At 51.0% G+C, this 27,752-nt stretch overlaps 17 non-coding genes across 17 annotated transcripts; 6 read left to right on the top strand and 11 right to left on the bottom strand.

Annotated features, from left to right (window-relative positions):
* Positions 1 to 1,223: 1,223 nt before the first annotated feature.
* On the bottom strand, positions 1,224 to 1,296 carry trnaa-agc (transfer RNA alanine (anticodon AGC)). The gene has a single exon. It is a non-coding gene; the product is annotated as a tRNA-Ala (tRNA).
* A 431-nt stretch (positions 1,297 to 1,727) lies between these two features.
* Positions 1,728 to 1,800, top strand: trnam-cau (transfer RNA methionine (anticodon CAU)). Its single transcript has one exon. It is a non-coding gene; the product is annotated as a tRNA-Met (tRNA).
* Positions 1,801 to 3,265: 1,465 nt separating this feature from the next.
* On the bottom strand, positions 3,266 to 3,338 carry trnaa-ugc (transfer RNA alanine (anticodon UGC)). Its single transcript has one exon. It is a non-coding gene; the product is annotated as a tRNA-Ala (tRNA).
* An 89-nt stretch (positions 3,339 to 3,427) lies between these two features.
* Positions 3,428 to 3,500, bottom strand: trnaa-agc (transfer RNA alanine (anticodon AGC)). Its single transcript has one exon. It is a non-coding gene; the product is annotated as a tRNA-Ala (tRNA).
* A 431-nt stretch (positions 3,501 to 3,931) lies between these two features.
* On the top strand, positions 3,932 to 4,004 carry trnam-cau (transfer RNA methionine (anticodon CAU)). Its single transcript has one exon. It is a non-coding gene; the product is annotated as a tRNA-Met (tRNA).
* Positions 4,005 to 5,645: 1,641 nt separating this feature from the next.
* Positions 5,646 to 5,718, bottom strand: trnaa-agc (transfer RNA alanine (anticodon AGC)). The gene has a single exon. It is a non-coding gene; the product is annotated as a tRNA-Ala (tRNA).
* Positions 5,719 to 6,149: 431 nt separating this feature from the next.
* trnam-cau (transfer RNA methionine (anticodon CAU)) lies at positions 6,150 to 6,222 on the top strand. Its single transcript has one exon. It is a non-coding gene; the product is annotated as a tRNA-Met (tRNA).
* Positions 6,223 to 7,863: 1,641 nt separating this feature from the next.
* trnaa-agc (transfer RNA alanine (anticodon AGC)) lies at positions 7,864 to 7,936 on the bottom strand. Its single transcript has one exon. It is a non-coding gene; the product is annotated as a tRNA-Ala (tRNA).
* Positions 7,937 to 8,367: 431 nt separating this feature from the next.
* On the top strand, positions 8,368 to 8,440 carry trnam-cau (transfer RNA methionine (anticodon CAU)). Its single transcript has one exon. It is a non-coding gene; the product is annotated as a tRNA-Met (tRNA).
* Positions 8,441 to 9,923: 1,483 nt separating this feature from the next.
* trnaa-ugc (transfer RNA alanine (anticodon UGC)) lies at positions 9,924 to 9,996 on the bottom strand. The gene has a single exon. It is a non-coding gene; the product is annotated as a tRNA-Ala (tRNA).
* Positions 9,997 to 10,085: 89 nt separating this feature from the next.
* trnaa-agc (transfer RNA alanine (anticodon AGC)) lies at positions 10,086 to 10,158 on the bottom strand. The gene has a single exon. It is a non-coding gene; the product is annotated as a tRNA-Ala (tRNA).
* A 431-nt stretch (positions 10,159 to 10,589) lies between these two features.
* On the top strand, positions 10,590 to 10,662 carry trnam-cau (transfer RNA methionine (anticodon CAU)). Its single transcript has one exon. It is a non-coding gene; the product is annotated as a tRNA-Met (tRNA).
* A 1,479-nt stretch (positions 10,663 to 12,141) lies between these two features.
* trnaa-ugc (transfer RNA alanine (anticodon UGC)) lies at positions 12,142 to 12,214 on the bottom strand. Its single transcript has one exon. It is a non-coding gene; the product is annotated as a tRNA-Ala (tRNA).
* Positions 12,215 to 12,303: 89 nt separating this feature from the next.
* Positions 12,304 to 12,376, bottom strand: trnaa-agc (transfer RNA alanine (anticodon AGC)). The gene has a single exon. It is a non-coding gene; the product is annotated as a tRNA-Ala (tRNA).
* A 431-nt stretch (positions 12,377 to 12,807) lies between these two features.
* trnam-cau (transfer RNA methionine (anticodon CAU)) lies at positions 12,808 to 12,880 on the top strand. Its single transcript has one exon. It is a non-coding gene; the product is annotated as a tRNA-Met (tRNA).
* Positions 12,881 to 25,250: 12,370 nt separating this feature from the next.
* Positions 25,251 to 25,339, bottom strand: trnay-gua (transfer RNA tyrosine (anticodon GUA)). The gene is given in 2 exon segments: positions 25,251 to 25,286; positions 25,303 to 25,339. It is a non-coding gene; the product is annotated as a tRNA-Tyr (tRNA).
* A 1,332-nt stretch (positions 25,340 to 26,671) lies between these two features.
* trnay-gua (transfer RNA tyrosine (anticodon GUA)) lies at positions 26,672 to 26,760 on the bottom strand. The gene is given in 2 exon segments: positions 26,672 to 26,707; positions 26,724 to 26,760. It is a non-coding gene; the product is annotated as a tRNA-Tyr (tRNA).
* Positions 26,761 to 27,752: the final 992 nt, after the last annotated feature.

Raw genomic sequence — 27,752 nt, 5'->3', positions numbered from 1 at the left:
AGCCAGCGGCCGCGCTCGTGCCGTCAGCGCGAGGGGAAATGGCATTCGACGCGTAATCGTCAGCCAAGCGGCTGCATTTGCACCTTCAAAGCGAGGCGAGCCCAGAGGAAAACAGCAGTCAGTCAGCACGAGTGTGAGGAGGCAGGCGAGAAGCCTGTCTCAGCGTTAGCAATCTTCCTTTGCTTGCAGCTGAGGGCTCAGCTTTCGCTGGTGTCGCTGCTCAATGCCACTGCCGCTGGCCCGCGCGTGCAACTGCACAAACATCGCAGCCGTCTGGAGGCTCTTTTCCCACAGGCAAAGACGGCTCCTCTGCCTTCGTAGCGGCGCGTTCACTGATAAACTAGTCGTCCCGTTAGGAGTGCCGCTGTCACTGAAACTTTTGCTTACTTTTCGACGGGCGCGCAAACGTTCTTGAAGTCATTCAAGCCGTGACCTAAGGACGACTTTGGTGTCTTTACTCCTCGTGTCTTCTGCCGGACCGACTGAGCGCTCGATGCCAATCCTTCAAATACGCAGGCACGCACGCACGCAGCGGATTTTCACCCTGCCCCGTTCAGCCCTTGACTGCTTCATCTACAGCTTCATGGCAAAGCTGTAGGCATACACTTAGCCGCCAGCTTCGCCCTGCACCGTGGGCCCTTTCTGACTCTGCATCACAAGCTGAGCTATTGCTGTGTCATTTCCTCAGTCTTTTCTCAACACTTTGCTTTGTGGCTCGATGCAGGCTGTACGATGGCAACTCTAGTCGCCTGGTGTGCAGCGCACTTCCAAGTGTGCCTTCTTGGTGCAGTCGGCAGCGTGCGTGTCTCATCACGTGTGCACCCTGGATTCCACCTTGTGAAAGAGCAGATGTATTTGACACCTTCATTGCCAGCGTTGCTGCTGACAAATATGACGGCAGCTTCTTGCGGCAACTGCGCAAATCATTCAGAAACTCTGCGCCTGCCAGCGTGCGTGCGTGCGTGCGTGCGTGCGGCAGCGCGTGGAGAAAGCCTGGAGATGCGTAAAGTGAATGACGTGACGGACGGGCCTGAAACTTTGGGCCAAAGATAAAATCAGATTGGAGAATGTGGGCATCGATCCCACTACCTCTCACATGCAAAGCGAGCGCTCTACCATTTGAGCTAATTCCCCGTGCCAATTCTGGCCTCAGCTTACTTGCTGTCCACGCTTCCGTCAGGCCCGGTCTCCAAGAAGCATTGGCCCCAAGGTAAAAATCAAAATGGAGAATGTGGGCATCGATCCCACTACCTCTCGCATGCTAAGCGAGCGCTCTACCATTTGAGCTAATTCCCCCAAGCTGTCAGGGGCACCAGCTTTCTTGCCGCTCAGGATCTCCTCAGTCCGTCTCCAAGACGCTGGAGAAAGTGCAGAGGACCTCTTCGTCGGATCGGCCTGCTCTTTCCACACCGTAGTTTTTCCATTTCATCGACATCTTTGAAATCCATTGAAAGCCACAATCTTTGCTGATTGTGACAGTGCGCCCTTTAGCCCTCGAGCGCTTCATCTACGTCTTGATGCCAAAGCTTTGGCTGTGCTGCGGCCCGCCTGCGTCAAGCTGCAGCTTGGGCCGACGTCGTGACGGATAACGTGTCTGTCTTCCTATCACAAGCTGCCATATTGTTCTCTAATCTGCCCCAATCTTGCGTGAACTCTTTGCATTGTGACCGCGTGGAGCCTGACCATGGCAAATCTACTCATGCAGTGTAGAGGGCACGCCAGCCTGTGCCTTCTTAGCGCAGTAGGCAGCGCGTCAGTCTCATAATCTGAAGGTCCTGAGTTCAATCCTCAGAGAGGGCAGGGCTATTTTTCCACCTTCTATTCTTCCATTCACCTCTCATTGCCCTCTTTACTGCTGACAGATATGAAGGCAGCTTGCATGCAAAAGCTCTGCAAGTCATTCAGACTCTGTGCGGACCAAGCCTGGGGACGTGTGAACTTTGCGGCAGGAATGCTGGGCACGAAGATTTGGCCCAAAGGTTAAAAATCAAAGTGGAGAATGTGGGCATCGATCCCACTGCCTCTCACATGCGAAGCGAGCGCTCGACCACTTGAGCTAATTCCCCCACGCCCATGGCTGCGCCTGCTTTCTTGCTGCCCAACATCTCCTCGCACCCTGGCTCCCAGATGCTCACGAAAGTGCAGAGAAATTCTTCATCGGATCGGCCTGCTGCTTCAACGCAGTCATTTTGCCATTCAATCGAAAGGAGCCAGCGGCCGCGCTCGTGCCGTCAGCGCGAGGGGAAATGGCATTCGACGCGTAATCGTCAGCCAAGCGGCTGCATTTGCACCTTCAAAGCGAGGCGAGCCCAGAGGAAAACAGCAGTCAGTCAGCACGAGTGTGAGGAGGCAGGCGAGAAGCCTGTCTCAGCGTTAGCAATCTTCCTTTGCTTGCAGCTGAGGGCTCAGCTTTCGCTGGTGTCGCTGCTCAATGCCACTGCCGCTGGCCCGCGCGTGCAACTGCACAAACATCGCAGCCGTCTGGAGGCTCTTTTCCCACAGGCAAAGACGGCTCCTCTGCCTTCGTAGCGGCGCGTTCACTGATAAACTAGTCGTCCCGTTAGGAGTGCCGCTGTCACTGAAACTTTTGCTTACTTTTCGACGGGCGCGCAAACGTTCTTGAAGTCATTCAAGCCGTGACCTAAGGACGACTTTGGTGTCTTTACTCCTCGTGCCTTCTGCCGGACCGGCTGAGCGCTCGATGCCAATCCTTCAAGTACGCACGCACGCACGCACGCAGCGGATTTTCACCCTGCCCCGTTCAGCCCTTGACTGCTTCATCTACAGCTTCATGGCAAAGCTGTAGGCATACACTTAGCCGCCAGCTTCGCCCTGCACCGTGGGCCCTTTCTGACTCTGCATCACAAGCTGAGCTATTGCTGTGTCATTTCCTCAGTCTTTTCTCAACACTTTGCTTTGTGGCTCGATGCAGGCTGTACGATGGCAACTCTAGTCGCCTGGTGTGCAGCGCACTTCCAAGTGTGCCTTCTTGGTGCAGTCGGCAGCGTGCGAGTCTCATCACGTGTGCACCCTGGATTCCACCTTGTGAAAGAGCAGATGTATTTGACACCTTCATTGCCAGCGTTGCTGCTGACAAATATGACGGCAGCTTCTTGCGGCAACTGCGCAAATCATTCAGAAACTCTGCGCCTGCCAGCGTGCGTGCGTGCGTGCGTGCGGCAGCGCGTGGAGAAAGCCTGGAGATGCGTAAAGTGAATGACGTGACGGACGGGCCTGAAACTTTGGGCCAAAGATAAAATCAGATTGGAGAATGTGGGCATCGATCCCACTACCTCTCGCATGCAAAGCGAGCGCTCTACCATTTGAGCTAATTCCCCGTGCCAATTCTGGCCTCAGCTTACTTGCTGTCCACGCTTCCGTCAGGCCCGGTCTCCAAGAAGCATTGGCCCCAAGGTAAAAATCAAAGTGGAGAATGTGGGCATCGATCCCACTACCTCTCGCATGCTAAGCGAGCGCTCTACCATTTGAGCTAATTCCCCCAAGCTGTCAGTGGCACCAGCTTTCTTGCCGCTCAGGATCTCCTCAGTCCGTCTCCAAGACGCTGGAGAAAGTGCAGAGGACCTCTTCGTCGGATCGGCCTGCTCTTTCCACACCGTAGTTTTTCCATTTCATCGACATCTTTGAAATCCATTGAAAGCCACAATCTTTGCTGATTGTGACAGTGCGCCCTTTAGCCCTCGAGCGCTTCATCTACGTCTTGATGCCAAAGCTTTGGCTGTGCTGCGGCCCGCCTGCGTCAAGCTGCAGCTTGGGCCGACGTCGTGACGGATAACGTGTCTGTCTTCCTATCACAAGCTGCCATATTGTTCTCTAATCTGCCCCAATCTTGCGTGAACTCTTTGCATTGTGACCGCGTGGAGCCTGACCATGGCAAATCTACTCATGCAGTGTAGAGGGCATGTCAGCCTGTGCCTTCTTAGCGCAGTAGGCAGCGCGTCAGTCTCATAATCTGAAGGTCCTGAGTTCAATCCTCAGAGAGGGCAGGGCTATTTTTCCACCTTCTTTTTTTCCATTTACCTCTCATTGCCCTCTTTACTGCTGATAGATATGAAGGCAGCTTGCATGCAAAAGCTCTGCAAGTCATTCATACTCTGTGCGGACGGCAGCGTGCGGACCAAGCCTGGGGACGTGTGAACTTTGCGGCAGGAATGCTGGGCACGAAGATTTGGCCCAAAGGTTAAAAATCAAAGTGGAGAATGTGGGCATCGATCCCACTGCCTCGCACATGCGAAGCGAGCGCTCGACCACTTGAGCTAATTCCCCCACGCCCATGGCTGTGCCTGCTTTCTTGCTGCCCAACATCTCCTCGCACCCTGGCTCCCAGATGCTCACGAAAGTGCAGAGAAATTCTTCATCGGATCGGCCTGCTGCTTCAACGCAGTCATTTTGCCATTCAATCGAAAGGAGCCAGCGGCCGCGCTCGTGCCGTCAGCGCGAGGGGAAATGGCATTCGACGCGTAATCGTCAGCCAAGCGGCTGCATTTGCACCTTCAAAGCGAGGCGAGCCCAGAGGAAAACAGCAGTCAGTCAGCACGAGTGTGAGGAGGCAGGCGAGAAGCCTGTCTCAGCGTTAGCAATCTTCCTTTGCTTGCAGCTGAGGGCTCAGCTTTCGCTGGTGTCGCTGCTCAATGCCACTGCCGCTGGCCCGCGCGTGCAACTGCACAAACATCGCAGCCGTCTGGAGGCTCTTTTCCCACAGGCAAAGACGGCTCCTCTGCCTTCGTAGCGGCGCGTTCACTGATAAACTAGTCGTCCCGTTAGGGGTGCCGCTGTCACTGAAACTTTTGCTTACTTTTCGACGGGCGCGCAAACGTTCTTGAAGTCATTCAAGCCGTGACCTAAGGACGACTTTGGTGTCTTTACTCCTCGTGCCTTCTGCCGGACCGACTGAGCGCTCGATGCCAATCCTTCAAATACGCAGGCACGCACGCACGCAGCGGATTTTCACCCTGCCCCGTTCAGCCCTTGACTGCTTCATCTACAGCTTCATGGCAAAGCTGTAGGCATACACTTAGCCGCCAGCTTCGCCCTGCACCGTGGGCCCGTTCTGACTCTGCATCACAAGCTGAGCTATTGCTGTGTCATTTCCTCAGTCTTTTCTCAACACTTTACTTTGTGGCTCGATGCAGGCTGTACGATGGCAACTCTAGTCACCTGGTGTGCAGCGCACTTCCAAGTGTGCCTTCTTGGTGCAGTCGGCAGCGTGCGAGTCTCATCACGTGTGCACCCTGGATTCCACCTTGTGAAAGAGCAGATGTATTTGACACCTTCATTGCCAGCGTTGCTGCTGACAAATATGACGGCAGCTTCTTGCGGCAACTGCGCAAATCATTCAGAAACTCTGCGCCTGCCAGCGTGCGTGCGTGCGTGCGTGCGGCAGCGCGTGGAGAAAGCCTGGAGATGCGTAAAGTGAATGACGTGACGGACGGGCCTGAAACTTTGGGCCAAAGATAAAATCAGACTGGAGAATGTGGGCATCGATCCCACTACCTCTCGCATGCAAAGCGAGCGCTCCACCATTTGAGCTAATTCCCCGTGCCAATTCTGGCCTCAGCTTACTTGCTGTCCACGCTTCCGTCAGGCCCGGTCTCCAAGAAGCTTTGGCCCCAAGGTAAAAATCAAAGTGGAGAATGTGGGCATCGATCCCACTACCTCTCGCATGCTAAGCGAGCGCTCTACCATTTGAGCTAATTCCCCCAAGCTGTCAGGGGCACCAGCTTTCTTGCCGCTCAGGATCTCCTCAGTCCGTCTCCAAGACGCTGGAGAAAGTGCAGAGGACCTCTTCGTCGGATCGGCCTGCTCTTTCCACACCGTAGTTTTTCCATTTCATCGACATCTTTGAAATCCATTGAAAGCCACAATCTTTGCTGATTGTGACAGTGCGCCCTTTAGCCCTCGAGCGCTTCATCTACGTCTTGATGCCAAAGCTTTGGCTGTGCTGCGGCCCGCCTGCGTCAAGCTGCAGCTTGGGCCGACGTCGTGACGGATAACGTGTCTGTCTTCCTATCACAAGCTGCCATATTGTTCTCTAATCTGCCCCAATCTTGCGTGAACTCTTTGCATTGTGACCGCGTGGAGCCTGACCATGGCAAATCTACTCATGCAGTGTAGAGGGCACGCCAGCCTGTGCCTTCTTAGCGCAGTAGGCAGCGCGTCAGTCTCATAATCTGAAGGTCCTGAGTTCAATCCTCAGAGAGGGCAGGGCTATTTTTCCACCTTCTTTTCTTCCATTCACCTCTCATTGCCCTCTTTACTGCTGACAGATATGAAGGCAGCTTGCATGCAAAAGCTCTGCAAGTCATTCAGACTCTGTGCGGACGGCAGCGTGCGGACCAAGCCTGGGGACGTGTGAACTTTGCGGCAGGAATGTTGGGCACGAAGATTTGGCCCAAAGGTTAAAAATCAAAGTGGAGAATGTGGGCATCGATCCCACTGCCTCTCACATGCGAAGCGAGCGCTCGACCACTTGAGCTAATTCCCCCACGCCCATGGCTGCGCCTGCTTTCTTGCTGCCCAACATCTCCTCGCACCCTGGCTCCCAGATGCTCACGAAAGTGCAGAGAAATTCTTCATCGGATCGGCCTGCTGCTTCAACGCAGTCATTTTGCCATTCAATCGAAAGGAGCCAGCGGCCGCGCTCGTGCCGTCAGCGCGAGGGGAAATGGCATTCGACGCGTAATCGTCAGCCAAGCGGCTGCATTTGCACCTTCAAAGCGAGGCGAGCCCAGAGGAAAACAGCAGTCAGTCAGCACGAGTGTGAGGAGGCAGGCGAGAAGCCTGTCTCAGCGTTAGCAATCTTCCTTTGCTTGCAGCTGAGGGCTCAGCTTTCGCTGGTGTCGCTGCTCAATGCCACTGCCGCTGGCCCGCGCGTGCAACTGCACAAACATCGCAGCCGTCTGGAGGCTCTTTTCCCACAGGCAAAGACGGCTCCTCTGCCTTCGTAGCGGCGCGTTCACTGATAAACTAGTCGTCCCGTTAGGGGTGCCGCTGTCACTGAAACTTTTGCTTACTTTTCGACGGGCGCGCAAACGTTCTTGAAGTCATTCAAGCCGTGACCTAAGGACGACTTTGGTGTCTTTACTCCTCGTGCCTTCTGCCGGACCGACTGAGCGCTCGATGCCAATCCTTCAAATACGCAGGCACGCACGCACGCAGCGGATTTTCACCCTGCCCCGTTCAGCCCTTGACTGCTTCATCTACAGCTTCATGGCAAAGCTGTAGGCATACACTTAGCCGCCAGCTTCGCCCTGCACCGTGGGCCCGTTCTGACTCTGCATCACAAGCTGAGCTATTGCTGTGTCATTTCCTCAGTCTTTTCTCAACACTTTACTTTGTGGCTCGATGCAGGCTGTACGATGGCAACTCTAGTCACCTGGTGTGCAGCGCACTTCCAAGTGTGCCTTCTTGGTGCAGTCGGCAGCGTGCGAGTCTCATCACGTGTGCACCCTGGATTCCACCTTGTGAAAGAGCAGATGTATTTGACACCTTCATTGCCAGCGTTGCTGCTGACAAATATGACGGCAGCTTCTTGCGGCAACTGCGCAAATCATTCAGAAACTCTGCGCCTGCCAGCGTGCGTGCGTGCGTGCGTGCGGCAGCGCGTGGAGAAAGCCTGGAGATGCGTAAAGTGAATGACGTGACGGACGGGCCTGAAACTTTGGGCCAAAGATAAAATCAGACTGGAGAATGTGGGCATCGATCCCACTACCTCTCGCATGCAAAGCGAGCGCTCCACCATTTGAGCTAATTCCCCGTGCCAATTCTGGCCTCAGCTTACTTGCTGTCCACGCTTCCGTCAGGCCCGGTCTCCAAGAAGCTTTGGCCCCAAGGTAAAAATCAAAGTGGAGAATGTGGGCATCGATCCCACTACCTCTCGCATGCTAAGCGAGCGCTCTACCATTTGAGCTAATTCCCCCAAGCTGTCAGGGGCACCAGCTTTCTTGCCGCTCAGGATCTCCTCAGTCCGTCTCCAAGACGCTGGAGAAAGTGCAGAGGACCTCTTCGTCGGATCGGCCTGCTCTTTCCACACCGTAGTTTTTCCATTTCATCGACATCTTTGAAATCCATTGAAAGCCACAATCTTTGCTGATTGTGACAGTGCGCCCTTTAGCCCTCGAGCGCTTCATCTACGTCTTGATGCCAAAGCTTTGGCTGTGCTGCGGCCCGCCTGCGTCAAGCTGCAGCTTGGGCCGACGTCGTGACGGATAACGTGTCTGTCTTCCTATCACAAGCTGCCATATTGTTCTCTAATCTGCCCCAATCTTGCGTGAACTCTTTGCATTGTGACCGCGTGGAGCCTGACCATGGCAAATCTACTCATGCAGTGTAGAGGGCACGCCAGCCTGTGCCTTCTTAGCGCAGTAGGCAGCGCGTCAGTCTCATAATCTGAAGGTCCTGAGTTCAATCCTCAGAGAGGGCAGGGCTATTTTTCCACCTTCTTTTCTTCCATTCACCTCTCATTGCCCTCTTTACTGCTGACAGATATGAAGGCAGCTTGCATGCAAAAGCTCTGCAAGTCATTCAGACTCTGTGCGGACGGCAGCGTGCGGACCAAGCCTGGGGACGTGTGAACTTTGCGGCAGGAATGTTGGGCACGAAGATTTGGCCCAAAGGTTAAAAATCAAAGTGGAGAATGTGGGCATCGATCCCACTGCCTCTCACATGCGAAGCGAGCGCTCGACCACTTGAGCTAATTCCCCCACGCCCATGGCTGCGCCTGCTTTCTTGCTGCCCAACATCTCCTCGCACCCTGGCTCCCAGATGCTCACGAAAGTGCAGAGAAATTCTTCATCGGATCGGCCTGCTGCTTCAACGCAGTCATTTTGCCATTCAATCGAAAGGAGCCAGCGGCCGCGCTCGTGCCGTCAGCGCGAGGGGAAATGGCATTCGACGCGTAATCGTCAGCCAAGCGGCTGCATTTGCACCTTCAAAGCGAGGCGAGCCCAGAGGAAAACAGCAGTCAGTCAGCACGAGTGTGAGGAGGCAGGCGAGAAGCCTGTCTCAGCGTTAGCAATCTTCCTTTGCTTGCAGCTGAGGGCTCAGCTTTCGCTGGTGTCGCTGCTCAATGCCACTGCCGCTGGCCCGCGCGTGCAACTGCACAAACATCGCAGCCGTCTGGAGGCTCTTTTCCCACAGGCAAAGACGGCTCCTCTGCCTTCGTAGCGGCGCGTTCACTGATAAACTAGTCGTCCCGTTAGGAGTGCCGCTGTCACTGAAACTTTTGCTTACTTTTCGACGGGCGCGCAAACGTTCTTGAAGTCATTCAAGCCGTGACCTAAGGACGACTTTGGTGTCTTTACTCCTCGTGTCTTCTGCCGGACCGACTGAGCGCTCGATGCCAATCCTTCAAATACGCAGGCACGCACGCACGCAGCGGATTTTCACCCTGCCCCGTTCAGCCCTTGACTGCTTCATCTACAGCTTCATGGCAAAGCTGTAGGCATACACTTAGCCGCCAGCTTCGCCCTGCACCGTGGGCCCTTTCTGACTCTGCATCACAAGCTGAGCTATTGCTGTGTCATTTCCTCAGTCTTTTCTCAACACTTTGCTTTGTGGCTCGATGCAGGCTGTACGATGGCAACTCTAGTCACCTGGTGTGCAGCGCACTTCCAAGTGTGCCTTCTTGGTGCAGTCGGCAGCGTGCGAGTCTCATCACGTGTGCACCCTGGATTCCACCTTGTGAAAGAGCAGATGTATTTGACACCTTCATTGCCAGCGTTGCTGCTGACAAATATGACGGCAGCTTCTTGCGGCAACTGCGCAAATCATTCAGAAACTCTGCGCCTGCCAGCGTGCGTGCGTGCGTGCGTGCGTGCGGCAGCGCGTGGAGAAAGCCTGGAGATGCGTAAAGTGAATGACGTGACGGACGGGCCTGAAACTTTGGGCCAAAGATAAAATCAGATTGGAGAATGTGGGCATCGATCCCACTACCTCTCGCATGCAAAGCGAGCGCTCTACCATTTGAGCTAATTCCCCGTGCCAATTCTGGCCTCAGCTTACTTGCTGTCCACGCTTCCGTCAGGCCCGGTCTCCAAGAAGCTTTGGCCCCAAGGTAAAAATCAAAGTGGAGAATGTGGGCATCGATCCCACTACCTCTCGCATGCTAAGCGAGCGCTCTACCATTTGAGCTAATTCCCCCAAGCTGTCAGTGGCATCAGCTTTCTTGCCGCTCAGGATCTCCTCAGTCCGTCTCCAAGACGCTGGAGAAAGTGCAGAGGACCTCTTCGTCGGATCGGCCTGCTCTTTCCACACCGTAGTTTTTCCATTTCATCGACATCTTTGAAATCCATTGAAAGCCACAATCTTTGCTGATTGTGACAGTGCGCCCTTTAGCCCTCGAGCGCTTCATCTACGTCTTGATGCCAAAGCTTTGGCTGTGCTGCGGCCCGCCTGCGTCAAGCTGCAGCTTGGGCCGACGTCGTGACAGATAACGTGTCTGTCTTCCTATCACAAGCTGCCATATTGTTCTCTAATCTGCCCCAATCTTGCGTGAACTCTTTGCATTGTGACCGCGTGGAGCCTGACCATGGCAAATCTACTCATGCAGTGTAGAGGGCACGCCAGCCTGTGCCTTCTTAGCGCAGTAGGCAGCGCGTCAGTCTCATAATCTGAAGGTCCTGAGTTCAATCCTCAGAGAGGGCAGGGCTATTTTTCCACCTTCTTTTCTTCCATTCACCTCTCATTGCCCTCTTTACTGCTGACAGATATGAAGGCAGCTTGCATGCAAAAGCTCTGCAAGTCATTCAGACTCTGTGCGGACGGCAGCGTGCGGACCAAGCCTGGGGACGTGTGAACTTTGCGGCAGGAATGCTGGGCACGAAGATTTGGCCCAAAGGTTAAAAATCAAAGTGGAGAATGTGGGCATCGATCCCACTGCCTCTCACATGCGAAGCGAGCGCTCGACCACTTGAGCTAATTCCCCCACGCCCATGGCTGCGCCTGCTTTCTTGCTGCCCAACATCTCCTCGCACCCTGGCTCCCAGATGCTCACGAAAGTGCAGAGAAATTCTTCATCGGATCGGCCTGCTGCTTCAACGCAGTCATTTTGCCATTCAATCGAAAGGAGCCAGCGGCCGCGCTCGTGCCGTCAGCGCGAGGGGAAATGGCATTCGACGCGTAATCGTCAGCCAAGCGGCTGCATTTGCACCTTCAAAGCGAGGCGAGCCCAGAGGAAAACAGCAGTCAGTCAGCACGAGTGTGAGGAGGCAGGCGAGAAGCCTGTCTCAGCGTTAGCAATCTTCCTTTGCTTGCAGCTGAGGGCTCAGCTTTCGCTGGTGTCGCTGCTCAATGCCACTGCCGCTGGCCCGCGCGTGCAACTGCACAAACATCGCAGCCGTCTGGAGGCTCTTTTCCCACAGGCAAAGACGGCTCCTCTGCCTTCGTAGCGGCGCGTTCACTGATAAACTAGTCGTCCCGTTAGGAGTGCCGCTGTCACTGAAACTTTTGCTTACTTTTCGACGGGCGCGCAAACGTTCTTGAAGTCATTCAAGCCGTGACCTAAGGACGACTTTGGTGTCTTTACTCCTCGTGCCTTCTGCCGGACCGACTGAGCGCTCGATGCCAATCCTTCAAGTACGCACGCACGCACGCAGCGGATTTTCACCCTGCCCCGTTCAGCCCTTGACTGCTTCATCTACAGCTTCATGGCAAAGCTGTAGGCATACACTTAGCCGCCAGCTTCGCCCTGCACCGTGGGCCCTTTCTGACTCTGCATCACAAGCTGAGCTATTGCTGTGTCATTTCCTCAGTCTTTTCTCAACACTTTGCTTTGTGGCTCGATGCAGGCTGTACGATGGCAACTCTAGTCACCTGGTGTGCAGCGCACTTCCAAGTGTGCCTTCTTGGTGCAGTCGGCAGCGTGCGAGTCTCATCACGTGTGCACCCTGGATTCCACCTTGTGAAAGAGCAGATGTATTTGACACCTTCATTGCCAGCGTTGCTGCTGACAAATATGACGGCAGCTTCTTGCGGCAACTGCGCAAATCATTCAGAAACTCTGCGCCTGCCAGCGTGCGTGCGTGCGTGCGTGCGTGCGGCAGCGCGTGGAGAAAGCCTGGAGATGCGTAAAGTGAATGACGTGACGGACGGGCCTGAAACTTTGGGCCAAAGATAAAATCAGATTGGAGAATGTGGGCATCGATCCCACTACCTCTCGCATGCAAAGCGAGCGCTCTACCATTTGAGCTAATTCCCCGTGCCAATTCTGGCCTCAGCTTACTTGCTGTCCACGCTTCCGTCAGGCCCGGTCTCCAAGAAGCTTTGGCCCCAAGGTAAAAATCAAAGTGGAGAATGTGGGCATCGATCCCACTACCTCTCGCATGCTAAGCGAGCGCTCTACCATTTGAGCTAATTCCCCCAAGCAGTCAGTGGCTCCAGCTTTCTTGCCACTCAGGATCTCCTCAGTCCGTCTCCAAGACGCTGGAGAAAGTGCAGAGGACCTCTTCGTCGGATCGGCCTGCTCTTTCCACACCGTAGTTTTTCCATTTCATCGACATCTTTGAAATCCATTGAAAGCCACAATCTTTGCTGATTGTGACAGTGCGCCCTTTAGCCCTCGAGCGCTTCATCTACGTCTTGATGCCAAAGTTTTGGCTGTGCTGCGGCCCGCCTGCGTCAAGCTGCAGCTTGGGCCGAAGTCGTGACGGATAACGTGTCTGTCTTCCTATCACAAGCTGCCATATTGTTCTCTAATCTGCCCCAATCTTGCGTGAACTCTTTGCATTGTGACCGCGTGGAGCCTGACCATGGCAAATCTACTCATGCAGTGTAGAGGGCACGCCAGCCTGTGCCTTCTTAGCGCAGTAGGCAGCGCGTCAGTCTCATAATCTGAAGGTCCTGAGTTCAATCCTCAGAGAGGGCAGGGCTATTTTTCCACCTTCTATTCTTCCATTCACCTCTCATTGCCCTCTTTACTGCTGACAGATATGAAGGCAGCTTGCATGCAAAAGCTCTGCAAGTCATTCAGACTCTGTGCGGACGGCAGCGTGCGGACCAAGCCTGGGCACGTGTGAACTTTGCGGCAGGAATGTTGGGCACGAAGATTTGGCCCAAAGGTTAAAAATCAAAGTGGAGAATGTGGGCATCGATCCCACTGCCTCTCACATGCGAAGCGAGCGCTCGACCACTTGAGCTAATTCCCCCACGCCCATGGCTGCGCCTGCTTTCTTGCTGCCCAACATCTCCTCGCACCCTGGCTCCCAGATGCTCACGAAAGTGCAGAGAAATTCTTCATCGGATCGGCCTGCTGCTTCAACGCAGTCATTTTGCCATTCAATCGAAAGGAGCCAGCGGCCGCGCTCGTGCCGTCAGCGCGAGGGGAAATGGCATTCGACGCGTAATCGTCAGCCAAGCGGCTGCATTTGCACCTTCAAAGCGAGGCGAGCCCAGAGGAAAACAGCAGTCAGTCAGCACGAGTGTGAGGAGGCAGGCGAGAAGCCTGTCTCAGCGTTAGCAATCTTCCTTTGCTTGCAGCTGAGGGCTCAGCTTTCGTTGGTGTCGCTGCTCAATGCCACTGCCGCTGGCCCGCGCGTGCAACTGCACAAACATCGCAGCCGTCTGGAGGCTCTTTTCCCACAGGCAAAGACGGCTCCTCTGCCTTCGTAGCGGCGCGTTCACTGACAAACTAGTCGTCCCGTTAGGGGTGCCGCTGTCACTGAAACTTTTGCTTACTTTTCGACGGGCGCGCAAACGTTCTTGAAGTCATTCAAGCCGTGACCTAAGGACGACTTTGGTGTATTTACTCCTCGTGCCTTCTGCCGGACCGACTGAGCGCTCGATGCCAATCCTTCAAATACGCACGCACGCAGCGGATTTTCACCCTGCCCCGTTCAGCCCTTGACTGCTTCATCTACAGCTTCATGGTGTTATCGGACAACAAATTTTATGAAATTTGGCGCACAAAATTTTAGCAGACTAACGTTACACTCAGAGCCTCTCCACTAAAAGTTGCGAAGTAACAGACACTGATCAGAAGGCAAGAGCATGCTTTTAGAATGCAAATGAGAGCTAGCACATAACGGAAGCTGGACAGGATGGCATGTGCAGGAACTAAATCTTCACCCCATCAAAATCAGCACTTTTAAAACAGTCAAACAACTCATGGAGACACCTAAAATTAGCATAGTTAAGGAAACATTCCTGGTCCCTCAAAACCTCTTTTGATATCAATGACACCTATGGTTCGTACCCCGGAGATTCTAGACTATTAAATAACCAATCAGACAAAACAAATAACACACACCTAAAACAATTTCCTCAACACTTGGATACATGGAGACAGGATGGCTAAGGTCGAATACTGTAAATAAAGTATTAGCATTTGAATCGCACACTGCCCTGAAGTTCAGGTATAACTATAGACTACTGCGAGGGACGGGCAGAGCGCTTTTGGGACAGTCCGATTGTATGTCCTGACTGTGCTTCTCCGTCGACGTAAAAGAAAATAAAGCTGTGCCGTGATTGAACTTCACCCTGAGTCCGTAGCGGTCCTTTCGCCCACTCGCGCTAACAGATGGGGCTCGCCCGGGATCGCAACTGTCGCTGCACCGCCGTCTCCTGGCACTGAGTGAGTATCTTTACTCATTTCATCGGACCCGCGGAATATTAGTGTCCCAGTGTCAGAGCAGTGTTTCATGGCTGCTGCGATCTGAACTTGTGCGTCCGTTCAGTAGCTGTACAGCGGTAACGTGGGTTTAAGTTTCTTTTTGGGCGGGCGGCTGGGATCGCGAACTGTGATTCATTTTTACATTCCGCTGACCCCCGACCACAGACTGACTGCCCACTAGGGGACCCGACAGAACAGGTGTTTCAGAGTAGGGGTATTACTCTGGGATTTAAGGTTCAGGAACAGCACCCTGGGATTTAAGGTTAAGGAGGACATCCAAGGATTCGGGCCACTGGGATCAGACTCTCGGAGTTCGGTGCAAGTCCGGGCACTGCAAGTTGGTGAGGACCTCTGCAGGTGCGAGAGATCTGGCCACTGGGGGCAAAATCCGCGAGGAATTTGCTACATGTCCGGGCGCTTCTAAGTCTGGAGCCTCTGAGTGCCTCGACCACTACAAGCAGGAGACCTCTGGTCGCGTGAGAAAACGACTACACATCGGGGGACTCCGACCCACGGCCGACTACACGCCAGTCCGCACCCAGGTCCGGGTGACTCCCTGGGAGATAGGGAAACGGCTGCCCTCTGAGAGTCCATTTAGCGATAGGAGTTTGGGTAGGAGCTGGTGGCCCCAGTCACTGTAGTCGGTAGTCTCTCCGTACGCTGCGGCCCCTGCAGAGAGGCTGTACAGAGCTCATCTGCCTCTGAGAGCGGCAATCTCCCCGCTACATGCAGGTCGGGCTCTGCAGGTTGCCACTGAAGGTACAAACGTACTAACAGTGGGAACACGAGACCATAACCTAATCAGAGATACACACACAAGTATGAAAGCATTAGAGCCAGGGTTGGTACATACTGACCCTCGTAAAGGAAACCAACATAGATAGCAATAGTACCACCTTTGAATGGGAACCAGAAGGGTCCCTCGCCCACTATCTAACAGACAAAATAAGAATCTAGTTAAAAACCTGATGAAGGTGATGTGGAATGCATGTTGAAAGCTTTCATATGTGTCTGTGTGTGTTTGGTAAAGAGGTTGTATCAATGTTTTTCTTTGTTGTTTTGTTAATGTTTTAATGTTCTTCCCCTAATTGTGATTTTACAACAGTGGGGTTTGACACAAAGCTTAAATAAAATTTGGAAATTGGATTGGATTAAATTGAAATCGATTCTTGGAATTTCTTAGCCTTTTGAGTATAATCAATGGCCATGATTGTACTTAAAAGGTATAGAATTTAAATAATATCCATATATGTGGGATTCAGGGATACTGGGTCCCCAAGGCAAAACAAGACTGCGGCCTCGTAAGAATCCCTCCCCTACACATACACGGGCCAGTCCACACTCCCCACAAACAATACCCCATAAAGCCCAATGCACTACAAGCCACTGAGGAAATTGCTCAGGCTTTGGTTGCCCAGGGTATCTTAAGACCCAGTGTCCAACACCAGCTCCCCGATGTGGCCAGTTCGTAAGCCAGTCAGTACTTCGATAAAAAGCAATACGCAGCTCCGAAGCTGAACCTTCAACCCAGTATTCTCCAACACTCCGTCTGAGCCTGAATTAAGAGGGCAGGCACCCCACGTGACGGCCAGTCTTAAGTGACTGAAGGACTAATACAGACTTGACCGGTAAATTGGGCCATAAACCCGGTGTCAGTTACACAAGGTGGACAAACTGGTAGTTAGAACTGGAACAGTCGAGGAAATTTGGGTAAAATCTGTGAGAGGGAACTTAGCGAACACCGGACCCCTACTCTGATCCCTTACGTATTCGCAAGTAACGAATCCTAAAAGGAAATAATTATGGCCTGTCATGCCGAATGGGAGGAAGTTTTCCGTTTATATTTGAATCATAAGTGGCCCAAATGGGTACGGTGGGGTGATGACCCGAAACCGGACCTGGGATCCGAGGGAGAGAATTGTTGGATTCGTGCCCAAAGGGAAGTGGGTAAAAGGGCTCACAAGCTTAGGAAAGTGGTTGCAACTGCCAGTTGTCTGGAACAGCTCCTTGGTAGAGAAACAGAGATAAAGAAAATGTTTGTTGAAACTGAGTAAAGTTATTGTGATTAGTAGTTTAGAAGAGTTACAGGGTGAGAAGTCAGAGAAACTGAAGATAAAGAGAAATTATGAGGCAATTAGTTGAGAAGTTAAGAGAAGAAAATAAGTAATTTTGTGGGAAAGTAGATAAGCAGGAACAAAACAATGAGGTAAGTATATTGTCTATGAGTCAGTTTAAAGTTTATCAAGTTAGTGAAAAGAATCCAAGTTCTGATTACTCCAAGTTCCAGCAGGAGATTAATCAATTAAAATCTCAGTTGTCAATGCAGATAGGGATGTTGTGTGTGGTTGGGACAGTTGAGTCTGGGGGAGATAGTGCTTATGGATTGGGCTGTGGCAGTGACTGGGGATCCCCCCACTTCTTTTTCCAGAGGCACCTGATCCCACAGTAAGTTTAGAATTTTCCCCTGGTTTGATGAATCCTGTGACTATTATTTGCAAGGAAAGCATGGAACTACCAGGAGATGCTGTTGATTGGGAGGGAATAAAGAACCTTAGCACTGCATATAATCACACCCCATTGATCCTTTGTTTTTAAAAGGAGGAAGTTCGCAGGGTGTGTTACAGAACTTTGAGAAAACAGTCTCTCAACATATTAGGAAAATATTACCAATTAGTTGGCAAGATGGAAGATTGATTAGAGAAAATCTAAAGTTGAGCTGATCATTTGGATAGTTTTGTACTTCATTGTATTTGTGGGGTCTGGCTGCTTGTCGAATGTAGGTGATTGTTGTTGCATTGAGGTAAGAGCAGAGTTGTTAAAGGTCTGTTTGTTTTTGAGTACACAATGCTTCACACTTTGATTTAACTTCAAAGGGGTGACCCACGATTACACAATGGCCTGGAAAAGGCACGGGTTTGTTACCACAGCGGGGGTCGCTTAAAGCACGAAAATATAATCCGAGACCTGGTAGCTGCAGCCAGGCTGCCCTCAGAATCAGCCGTAATTAAGATAAAAGCCCACCAGAGAGTAAAGACAGAACAGAAGGGGAACCAACTAGCAGACGCTGCGGCCAAGGCTGCAGCTGGGGAAGCCCTCCCGCACATAGTCGCTATCACAACAGCACCCTTGGAGGAAGTGGATATTTATAAGCTGCAGGGTAATGCAAGCCCAGATGAGGTGACATAGTGGGAGCAGGCAGGGGCGTCCAGGGACAATGATGGAGTATGGCGCAGAGGGCACCCACCCCCCGTATACCTCTGCCAATCATTGATACAGAAAACCACAGCTCTGGGCAGAACCCCGATATATTCCCAACCCCAGGTACAGGGAATCAGATAGAACCAACCCCAGATATGCACCCCCACAAGTACAGTGTTACACCTGCAGGCAACCCAACCATTTTGCCCGGAATTGTAGGGTACCACCCGACTACCCTACACGACTATCTCAGCAATTCCCTGACAGTGGAGCCCAACCCATGCCCCTCGAAGGGCTGGCCCAACAAGCAGCTACAACCCCCACCCACTACCCCCAGAACCAGCACATGAACCCACGGTTCCCGCCCCAATTCATAGAGTTCAGGAATAAAACCATGACCCAGGAAGCGCTGACGAAAAGGATGGGGCACCCTGCAAATCTTACCACCTATGGCGCCCCTGGTACTGGAACTCCCAGAACCGTTTGACCCGGCGCTCACTACCAGAGATGGTACCTGGCGGTCAAAGCCCGCCCACGTAGGTTCCCTTCACTAAGGAAGAACCAGGACATCACAGTCTAGTTTGTAAATAGCTTTATCTGTCCACTCCACGCATCACCCAATTGAATAAACTTGTCGAACCGTTACTTGTGTTTGTCCTTTGTCCATCTTGCAAATAAGGGCATTGGGGTAAAATATTGGAGTAAGCAAACTGATCCAAAGTATCAGATTTTTAAAATTACAACAGTGCCACCGCCCCCGTGCCCTGTGCCCCCCACCACCACCACCCCCCCACCCCCCGCAAGGATAAAATGAAAAGATGTGTACAACAGCTAGACCACCAACTCAGAGAGCTACACCACACAGCCAGAGACCAACAGGCTATAAGAGACCAGGTTAAGAAACATGACATCTGCCATACCTGTGTTGACACCAAATGTGCCTGTGTTGACACCAAAGGGAAAGGCCGCTGGAAGCACTGGCCACAGTTAAAGACATACCACCCCGGGGATTGGCAGACAGGACAGACCAACTGTAAAGACAAGAATAGTCCGTTGACATAAACAGGCCACGTATCGACCCATAACTAACCACCTCTATCCACACAGCGGAGATTGAATTAACAACCTTCATCTCTAGGACGGAGGAGAACCACACATCAGCCATGGCTCTACTATGTGTATATATGTATATAATGTAGAGGCATGCCTAAGTAGATTAGTTTGTAGAGATTAGTTAATATTAAGATTCTAATATCTGGCGGCCACCAGGCTTTGTGTACCCTTCCTACCCCTCTCCAGGATAATGTTAACCACTTTGAGGATGGCCCTATCCGTGATCTTCTTGTCAAGGTTCACCATCCAGGGATACACCACCTAACAACAATCCCACAGAATAATATTCAATACGTCCGAGGCGTTGTGCGTGCCGGCAGCACCATACCTCGAGAACAACAGAATGTATTCCAATGCATGGCTACAAGTCCACCCAGGTCTCGATGTGACCTGCATCACCTGCACATTGGATAAGACCCAAACATGTATCCAACGGCCAGACTTGCTGAGCGACTCTGGCTGCACCTTTGGAACGATCTGCGCCCCTCCTGAAGACCCATGAACCCAGCCACAAAGAGACATTTTGAAACTGGATTGGATTGACAGCACCCAGCTAGCACAACTCGCAGATCAGAAGGGGGTGCTGGATAACTGAACCTTGAAAGGAATGACACGGGTATACCCAGTGATCCCCGAATGCGAGGTTAGTGAGAGTACAGGAGTAGGGATGGTCCTATTGATTCCGATAGTTACACCAGACTCGGGACCATTCCCTATCTTCCAGATCGAAAACATCAGTGTTGTTAGAGGCAATACCTCCCTCTGCTACCATATAACCAAAGTCACAGCCATCTCAAGGCATGGTGTGATGTTCAGTACCTCCCTCTCGGGATGCAAACAAAGAGGAGAGGTAACCATCTGCCCTCACCCACTGAGACAAGGAGAGGCAGTTTAATAGAACGCAGGGCTGTACCCTAGAAATTACACCCACCAATCCACACTTTGCCCGGGCAGGATATGGAGGACGAGGCAGGTATTGTGTAGCCACAACAAGAACATCCTTCATATACAACGGGCTGACATGCCCGATCCACAGCCCAAACTTCTGCTTCACCCCTCGCCAACCGGTCACTATTGGCCAGGTCCACATCACCAACATCCGAAGTAGACAGACCCTGACACTTAATGCCATGGACCCATTGAGAGATGACCTCAAATATTACCGAGAGCCCGAACACGCTCCCATCCCACACTTAGCAGAAGTACTGAGAGAGCTCCGTCTCAAAGTGGGACACTCTGTTCGATTATACCACCAGCTACAATCACATATCAAAACCCTGGAGCGTGACACAAAGTCAGCCTTACAGAGCCAGACATGGGTTCAGAGGATGTGGGACTGGGGTCTAAGTGTAGACATTCACCCCTGGATCCGGATAATCTCGCACATACTGGTTGCCATCCAACTCGTACTGGCAATATCCTGGGGGGTAATAATGTGCTATACATACCGCCAGCGCAAGAAAACCAAAACTAGGAGGGAACTAATCAGAACGATTGGCAATATGGGACAATTAACAAATCGGGAAGACTTCTCCCGTGTACACCTAATTTGACAAACCCGGGGCTCCCCTAAACTGTACGACTGCAGCGTGCAAATGCAGGGAGAACCGGACATAAAATTTGTGAAGAAAATCGGTCTGAGAGAGGCAGAACAAGCCCGCTCCTGACCGACAGGGGGGAAATGTTATTGTATAACAAATTTTGTGAAATTGGGCTCACAATATGATAGCAGAATAACGTTACACTCAGAGCCTCTCCACTAAAAATCACAAAGTAACAGACACCGGTCAGAAGGCAAGAGCATGCTTTTAGAATGCAAATAAGAGCTAGCACATAACGGGAGCTGGACAGGATGGCACCTACAGGAACTAAATCTTCACCCCATCAAAATCAGCACTTTTAAAACAGTCAAACAACCCATGGAGACACCTAAAATTAGCATAGTTAAGGAAACATTCCTGGTCCCTCAAAATCTCTTTTGAGATCAATGACACACCTACGGTTCGAACCCCGGAGATTCTAGACTATTAAATAACCAATCAGATAAAACAATTAACACACACCTAAAACAATTTCCTCAACACTTGGAAACATGGAGACAGGACGGCTAAGGTTGAATACCGTAAATAAAGTATTAGCATTTGAATCACATACTGCCCCGAAGTTCAGGTATAACTATAGCCTGCTGCGAGAGACGGGCAGAGCGCTTTCAGGACAGTCCGATTGTATGTCCTGACTGTGCTTCTCCGTCGACGTAAAAGAAAATAAAGCTGTGCCGTGATTGAACTTCACCCTGAGTCCATAGTGGTCGTTTCGCCCACTCGTGCTAACGCAGAGGGACTTGGACCAACTAGAAAAATGGGCTGAAAAATGGCAGATGGAGTTTAATGCAGACAAGTGTGAGGTATTGCACTTTGGAAGGATAAACCAAGGTAGAATATATATGGTAAATGGTAGGACACTAAGAGTGCAGTAGAACAGAGGGATCTGGGAATATAGATGCATAATTCCCTAAAAGTGGCATCACAGGTAGAGAGGGTTGTAAAGAGTGCTTTTGGAACATTGGCCTTTATAAATCAAAGCATTGAGTGTAAGTGTTGGAATCTGATAGTGAGGTTGTATAAGACATTGGTGAGGCCGAATTTAGAGTCTTGTATGCAGTTTTGGTCACTAATTATAGGAAGAATATTAATAAGGTTGAAAGGGTGCAGAGAAGGTTTACAAGGATGTTGCCGGGACTTGAGAAACTGAGTTAAAGAGAAAGGTTGAATGGGTTAGGACTTTATTCCCTGGAGCGTAGAAGAATGAGGGGAGATTTGATAGAGGTGTACAAAATTATGATGGGTATAGATAGAGTGAATGCGAGCAGGCTTTTTCCACTGAGGCGAGGGGTAAAAAAAGCTAGAGGGCATGGGTTAAGGGTGAAAGGAGAAAAGTTTAAAGGGAATATTGGGGAGGGGGGTTCTTCAGACAGAGAGTGGTGAGAGTGTGGAATGAGCTGCCAGATGAAGTGGTAAATGCAGGGTCACTTTTAACATTTAAGAAAAACTTGGATAGGATGAGAGGGGCGTGGAGGGATATGGTCCAGGTGCAGGTCAGTGGGACTAGGCAGAAAAATGGCTCGGCACAGCCAAGAAGGGCCAAGGGCCTGTTTCTGTGCTGTAGTGTTCTGTGGTTCTATGGTTCATACCACACAGAGCTGTGAGGGCACAGTCATTGACTGTTGCTCAATTCTATAATCTGCATTTGTAGAGACTGGGAGCTGTGAAATTCCGGGTCCTCACAATTTATTGAAACTAAAAGAGCTGTTTAACACAATTCTGTGACTTAACCTGGTTACTGAAAGAGAAGAAAAGTTGTAATCAATTAAACGGCTCAACATCAAAGCCCACAACAAGACATTTTGTGAGTACATTTATTAATGTTCAGTTTTTGCTATTTAATCTCTGGAGAAGGGACAGTTCACACTGCAATGGCAACACAACCAGATTGGTCAGTTTGGAAAAGGTGCAAAACTGTGATGTGGAGATTGCAAAAGTTAGATGAGCCAAGTAGGAGTTGAACCCACAATCTTCTGATCCATAGACAGACGTGTTACCCATTGCACCACTGACCCAGATAGTCAAACACACTGACAAGCTCCCATTTCAGAGAGATGTGCTCCAAAAAAGGGTCACAAGTGGAAATGGGAATTCACATGTGGAACAATCAACAAACAAAATCACCTTCACTGCTTTCCATCAGTGCTTCATCTTAAATGTGCTGAATATCACTGGATTCCAATCCACATCTGTCTTCAGCTGGCTGCTTCAATAACAGCTCGATGGTGCATGTGTTCATTTGAAGGAAGTGTGTGATCAACGACAATTCACTCAACTCAGCATTCTTAACTTCACAAAAAGATTACAGTGAATGTGCTGTCGCCAAAACACGGGGACCCTCTTTTCCTGTCTGAACACTGCCTGCAAATGTCTGTTTCAGTTCTGCAGTTGCATGGGTTGACCAGCAGGGAGTGCCTTCGAGCTGCAGTGCATCCAAACACTCCACCGACACAATGAAATGCTTCCAGCAGTAATGCAGCACATTCGCTGCTCCCTCACTTTCCAGGCAGCTGCTAGTTTGCTGTCACCTCTCTACTCTTCCCCACGTCTGACTTAGTCGAAGTCTCTTTCACTGTTATTGTATCTGTGTGTCCAGCCAGTGGCTGAATGCTGCTGCTTTGACATGGTGGTGGGGAGAAAGCATTTCACATGAGGAGTCAGTGCATGAATTAGCAGAGGCTTTTCTCTGCTGGGTAAGGAGCAACAAGCATTTATCCTGCTGTGAAACATCGAGTGTAAGGTCCTGCAGGGGACTGGACAGCTCACTCACATTACAGAGTGCTTGCTGTATGTTTGGCAGGCAATATGATCAACATGCACAAACTCTCCACGTGCTGAGGACAATTGTTCACAGACAGTCAGGGTGTCACGTGTCATTGTACACAAACAAAGGTAAATAATTCCAAATGCTTTCTGAGGCGGAAGTTCAAAAATAATTGGAAAATTAAATAATAGGATGTGATTAAGACGTAAGGAATCGATATTTGGTCAATGTGGGTAAATGCTGAGAGCATGTTTCTCTCTTGGGAGAGTTTAGGACCAAAGGCCACATTCTCAGAATAATGAAGATGAATTTGTTCTGCCAGAGTGTTGTGTTTCTTTGGAACTCGATACCAAAAATAGCTGTGGGGACAGATTGATGATGGATTACTGAATTCTATAGGTTGGGTTGGAAGTCATGGAGCTGTGAAATTCCAGTTTCCTCGCTGTACCGTCACAGTAAACCAGCTGATCATGAGAACTCCATGAATTGATCTGGTCACTTCAAGAGAAACGAAGTTGAGATCAAGTAAAAGGCTGAACACCAAAGCCCACAACACTCACTAAGAGGGTACATTTGAAGACGAGACAACTCTCTTGGAGAACTGTTCAAAAAAGAGTTAAAAAATTCAAGGTGGGAATTAACATGCAACAATCAGCGAACAAATCTGCCTTGCCTATTTTCCTTCAGTGCATCATCATCAATTCTGGTTCTCTTCTGAATGCGAGTCATACAAAATCAGAGGCAGAATACGTTCCTGTGAGCCATGAAATCAGGGTGTCAAGTTAAATGCAGTCCACCACAGAGCTGCCATGCAACTTCATGCAGTTGTTGAATTCTGACTTGGCGCACGTTGAAACCTAAAGTCTTCGCTCACTGTGTCAGTAAGCGCATGCAGCAGATGCACATGGAGGTCAGTGGGCTGCGTGCCAGTGGAAAACTTCCACTTCAACCTCACAGACAAGGACAAGATTCGCAGAGTTAAATTCTTGACTCCCCTCAGGATTGCACCTTTGATCTTTGGGAAAATAAAGACACCTTCATTGATGCCGCGATCCAAAAACTCTCATCTGGCTCTAACTCAGACATGCGGGTAAGATTGATTGGCCACGCTGAATTACCCCTGAATGCCAGTGGGACGGGCTATGTCAGGTGCATGACATCATGCAAACAGGGTCTGGGTGGGAGTGCTGCTGGTGCCGATTGGATGGGCCGAATGGCCTCCTCCTGCACTGTAGGATCCTATCATCTACGATCTGTGGAGTCCTTGTGGAACAGCGCAAGTTCAAATTTCGGAGGTGTGTAGACTGAATTTTGCTGGAACCATGGAGAGATTCGGGAACGCGGGCATCAATGCAACTGCCTCTCACGCGTGAAGCCTGCACCCGCAAGTTGAACTGAACCCTGTGAAGTTGCACAATGTAGTCCGACTTGATTGCCGTCGTAGTCTCAGCAGCTGTATGGAAGTAAATGTACGGACAGGAGTCAGATCCTGCTGCAGACATGCGCTGCTTAAACAAAGCCGATGCTTTTCTGTCGAGAGCATGTACCATCGGCAGCGGGTGAGAACGATGAGGACGCAATTCATCAGAGATGGTCAAAGAAGCAGAGAAGAAACTGAGCTCATGAATTAAATTGAGACAAGCTGAAAGTGGTGGCAAGCATGAGTATAATGGGGCAGTGGCGCGCTGTGTGCGACTGACAGAATACTGCTGGTACTTTGAATGGATTGCGGCTGCTTGGAAGCATTGCTGCTGCAATGCATTTCCTACTGGCCAGGAAGTGCAAAGGCAGAAGTAAAAGAGCCAGCTAGCGGCTCCTCTCAAAGTGGAAAAGGAATGCTGCTGCAGATGGAGAGGAAGCTGCGAGACGAATGCAAGTGACGAGCTGCACCGACTGGCACAATGTCTCATGCTGCTCCATGCAGAGTTCTGGTAAAAGTCAACGCCGGGCTTCCTTCGAGCCGGAATTGAACCAGCGACCTAAGGATGTCGGGTATGAATCATCTACAGTCCTCCGCTCTACCAGCTGAGCTATCGAAGGGAAGCACACCATGACTCTCTCTTTACTCGTTGACTGCCATGCGCCTATAGCTCTTTGCCGATTCATCCACCTCAGATTGTTCCAGCTGAGTGAGACTTTCAGCCATGAACTCTTTCTCCACAGCCGTGGCCTGTGCTCTGCTCAATTCAATGTCTCATGCTGCAAACCTCAACTTATTGCATTCATCCTAACTGCCTTGCAACTTCTTGCAGTTGTTGAATTCTGACTTGGCGCACGTTGAAACCTAAAGTCTTCGCTCACTGTGTCAGTAAGCGCATGCAGCAGATGCACATGGAGGTCAGTGGGCTGCGTGCCAGTGGAAAACTTCCACTTCAACCTCACAGACAAGGACAAGATTCGCAGAGTTAAATTCTTGACTCCCCTCAGGATTGCACCTTTGATCTTTGGGAAAATAAAGACACCTTCATTGATGCCGCGATCCAAAAACTCTCATCTGGCTCTAACTCAGACATGCGGGTAAGATTGATTGGCCACGCTGAATCACCCCTGAATGCCAGTGGGACGGGCTATGTCAGGTGCATGACATCATGCAAACAGGGTCTGGGTGGGAGTGCTGCTGGTGCCGATTGGATGGGCCGAATGGCCTCCTCCTGCACTGTAGGATCCTATCATCTACGATCTGTGGAGTCCTTGTGGAACAGCGCAAGTTCAAATTTCGGAGGTGTGTAGACTGAATTTTGCTGGAACCATGGAGAGATTCGGGAACGCGGGCATCAATGCCTCTCACGCGTGAAGCCTGCACCCGCAAGTTGAACTGAACCCTGTGAAGTTGCACAATGTAGTCCGACTTGATTGCCGTCGTAGTCTCAGCAGCTGTATGGAAGTAAATGTACGGACAGGAGTCAGATCCTGCTGCAGACATGCGCTGCTTAAACAAAGCCGATGCTTTTCTGTCGAGAGCATGTACCATCGGCAGCGGGTGAGAACGATGAGGACGCAATTCATCAGAGATGGTCAAAGAAGCAGAGAAGAAACTGAGCTCATGAATTAAATTGAGACAAGCTGAAAGTGGTGGCAAGCATGAGTATAATGGGGCAGTGGCGCGCTGTGTGCGACTGACAGAATACTGCTGGTACTTTGAATGGATTGCGGCTGCTTGGAAGCATTGCTGCTGCAATGCATTTCCTACTGGCCAGGAAGTGCAAAGGCAGAAGTAAAAGAGCCAGCTAGCGGCTCCTCTCAAAGTGGAAAAGGAATGCTGCTGCAGATGGAGAGGAAGCTGCGAGACGAATGCAAGCGACGAGCTGCACCGACTGGCACAATGTCTCATGCTGCTCCATGCAGAGTTCTGGTAAAAGTCAACGCCGGGCTTCCTTCGAGCCGGAATTGAACCAGCGACCTAAGGATGTCGGGTATGAATCATCTACAGTCCTCCACTCTACCAGCTGAGCTATCGAAGGGAAGCACACCATGACTCTCTCTTTACTCGTTGACTGCCATGCGCCTATAGCTCTTTGCCGATTCATCCACCTCAGATTGTTCCAGCTGAGTGAGACTTTCAGCCATGAACTCTTTCTCCACAGCCGTGGCCTGTGCTCTGCTCAATTCAATGTCTCATGCTGCAAACCTCAACTTATTGCATTCATCCTAACTGCCTTGCAACTTCTTGCAGTTGTTGAATTCTGACTTGGCGCACGTTGAAACCTAAAGTCTTCGCTCACTGTGTCAGTAAGCGCATGCAGCAGATGCACATGGAGGTCAGTGGGCTGCGTGCCAGTGGAAAACTTCCACTTCAACCTCACAGACAAGGACAAGATTCGCAGAGTTAAATTCTTGACTCCCCTCAGGATTGCACCTTTGATCTTTGGGAAAATAAAGACACCTTCATTGATGCCGCGATCCAAAAACTCTCATCTGGCTCTAACTCAGACATGCGGGTAAGATTGATTGGCCACGCTGAATTACCCCTGAATGCCAGTGGGACGGGCTATGTCAGGTGCATGACATCATGCAAACAGGGTCTGGGTGGGAGTGCTGCTGGTGCCGATTGGATGGGCCGAATGGCCTCCTCCTGCACTGTAGGATCCTATCATCTACGATCTGTGGAGTCCTTGTGGAACAGCGCAAGTTCAAATTTCGGAGGTGTGTAGACTGAATTTTGCTGGAACCATGGAGAGATTCGGGAACGCGGGCATCAATGCCTCTCACGCGTGAAGCCTGCACCCGCAAGTTGAACTGAACCCTGTGAAGTTGCACAATGTAGTCCGACTTGATTGCCGTCGTAGTCTCAGCAGCTGTATGGAAGTAAATGTACGGACAGGAGTCAGATCCTGCTGCAGACATGCGCTGCTTAAACAAAGCCGATGCTTTTCTGTCGAGAGCATGTACCATCGGCAGCGGGTGAGAACGATGAGGACGCAATTCATCAGAGATGGTCAAAGAAGCAGAGAAG

This window comes from Carcharhinus amblyrhynchos, chromosome 8 (assembly GCF_965287045.1).
Source record: "Carcharhinus amblyrhynchos chromosome 8, sCarAmb.v2.hapA, whole genome shotgun sequence".
In the NCBI taxonomy this organism is placed as follows: Eukaryota; Metazoa; Chordata; class Chondrichthyes; order Carcharhiniformes; family Carcharhinidae; genus Carcharhinus; species Carcharhinus amblyrhynchos.
This window is presented reverse-complemented; position numbering and strand designations above follow the sequence as displayed.